Below are 2,794 nucleotides of genomic sequence, written 5' to 3' on the forward strand. Positions count from 1 at the left end.
GTTATTTTGTATTACTTTTTAAATAAAGTTTTTTTTTTTTTGCAGAACAGAACATTAATATTATTTTAAACTACTAGAAACCAAATTCAAAGAGAAATCCTACATATATAAAAAAGAAACTGATAAGACTTACTCGAATGAAAGGCAGTAATATGGTCTTCTGGAGTAAAAGACAAATATGTCTGGGAGGCATAACTGGATCTGGTTGAATATTTGTCTGCTCCCCATCACTCCCAGGACTCGGTCTGCTGGATGCTGAAAATGAGATATACAAATGCAAGATATAAAGTTCTTGTTAAGTACAAGTTCAGAAGAGAAACCTCATGGAAAACCCTTGTTTATGATAAATATTAATTGATTATTACATTGAAAAAAAAAACAACAAAAAAAAACAAAAAAAACAGTCAAACAAAAGAGAACATAATATTTATTTTTGGAGGAATTTAAAGCTATCACTAAGAACACCTTACTTACAAAAACCATTGCTTGGCGTAGTTTCATCATCACATTCATTTTCATCTCCAGCAGAGGGCCAATCTGGATTTATCACATCACTTTCAGATGGTAAGTATGCAGAGACATTGTCTGACTCACAGTCTGAAATAAAGGAGAACACCAGGTCAAAAACTTTAAATGAAGTTCAATTGTCCTCACTGAAAAAACAAAGGTAAAACTCGAAGGGTTTTTGCCTTCGTATTTCGCAGTGATTTCAAGAGGAATCTTTTAGCTTTTAGTTATATGACTTTTGGAGTAAACAAGTAGGCAAGGTACTTACCACTTTCCTCCTTAGCAGCAGATAACTGTGATTTCTCATCGTCTCTCTTTTTTTTAAAGTCTGGAGGGGTCTGCTCTGCTAGATGCATAAGGTTGTTGGATGTCTGTCCCCGTGGCGTGGTGCATCGTCCTTTGCTTTTAATTCTGGAGGAGTCTGCTCTGCTCGTTCTATTAGGTTTCGAGATGAATGTCCCTGTGGTGCTGAAATGCAATGACAGTTGATAAAGACACTTTAAATCAAAATATTTCAATGCTTCTTCTTACATACAGAAGTAAGTTATACCATTTAAGATGCACTTGTTGCCCAATGCCGCCAGCCATCGCCTCCCCCGGCTGAACGCTGAACATTGTTCTTAAGTCCACTGCAACAAAAATAGTATAAAATAAGCACAACACCTACCAGCTAGGAAGCAAAAAACAGAAAGAAAGAAAGAAATCAATAATAGAAAAAATGCTGCCCACACATTCCTTTCAACTGATTCCACCCAAGAAAAAGACAGCATCCAACAATATCAAAGAAGACGGGTGACCGTCGCCGGCAGCGCGGCCCGCTCAGGCAAACCCGATAACGAGGTACCCGCAAAACGCTCGAAAAGTCACACGTCGCGATAAATGCGATGCGCATATGGTTCCGCGTATCGCAGAAATGTGTGGTAGGGATCGTTGTATTACCACAATGACTTGTTCTATCATCTGACAGGGGCCGTGAAAAAATCCGTGACCTGAACCCTAATTTTGGAACGGCCTACTGCATAGTTTTCCCGTAAAATGTTTAGCCCACATGCATTTTTGTAGCTCTCAGACAATAAATATTTCAAAATCTATAACAAAAGCAAACACATTAGTACAAAAGAATTGAAAAACTTCTAAAGGAGTCATGTAGATAACATGAAACATAACATAGAAACATACCTGTAAGCGTTCCTCTGCCTCAGTTGATAAAGTCTTCGCCAGTGGGCCAAGAACTAAAATAATTCTCTTTCTTCTCAAAACTACAAAAAGAACCCAGTAGTATCTTCTATAGTGGTTCGGGCAAGCCATAAAACACTAGACAGCATCGATGGTATGATCTGCTGCTCAACTGGAAAGCCCATAGAAATGATTTCAAGCAGGTGTGAGAAAAGAGTCACAACCTCTGCTGCCTTGGTTTCAGCAGCTGCATTCTTCATTAAAAGCACAAAAGGCATCAATGATCGAGTCATACAGCACATTCTGACCGACAATGCTCTCAAAGTCAGTGTCATGCAGAGTTTGTCCCAATAGCTTGCCATCGAATTTATGGGGAATTTCTGGGAACTCATGGGGTAGTGAGTGCAGATGTTTCATAATGAAGATGGGTTCGTCTGTTGATGGATGAGTCTCATCCATGATGACTGGCAGCTGGGTAGCAACACCAGTGTCAGCAGATGGATGAGTCTCATCCACGATGTTTTGCAGCTGCGTAGCAACACCATCATATGCAGATGGATCAAGCACTGCAGCTCCAAGGTTGGGGCTATCAGAGGTTGAGGGTAGTGGTTGTTCCTCGCTGGTGCACACTTGTGGAATCCTTAACACGAAAAAAGAAAGAAAAAACGTATAAATTGGGAGAAAGAAAATCACCATGGGAATTGATTGAACAGTTTCTACAGGCACACATGCACAGAGGTACTGTATAGGTAACAATGCATCCAATTGAAGTGAAGGAGAAACAGGTGAAAAGCCGTACTTATCAATGAGGCCCTCAAAATTTTCATAAGAATGCACTCCAGTTTGAGCAATAAAAAGACTCCAATCAACCGAGTTCCATACCATTCCCCTTGCTGTATAGCTGATGAGCTGAGAGAAAAACAAGGGAGAAGAAAGCTCAAAATTACTTTTGTGGTAAAATGGACACTCGTTCTTTACGATATTCTTAAAATTATTGTATCTTCATCTCAGAATATCAAATATCGTCAAACATAACCCCTATTACCGTTTGAAACTGAATTTTTCAAGTAGTGAAAAGAGAGACAACTACAACAACACTCATCGAAGGGAG

Source organism: Frankliniella occidentalis, unplaced genomic scaffold (genome assembly GCF_000697945.3).
Source record: "Frankliniella occidentalis isolate FOCC.00 unplaced genomic scaffold, Focc_3.1 Scaffold13, whole genome shotgun sequence".
Classification (NCBI taxonomy): domain Eukaryota; kingdom Metazoa; phylum Arthropoda; class Insecta; order Thysanoptera; family Thripidae; genus Frankliniella; species Frankliniella occidentalis.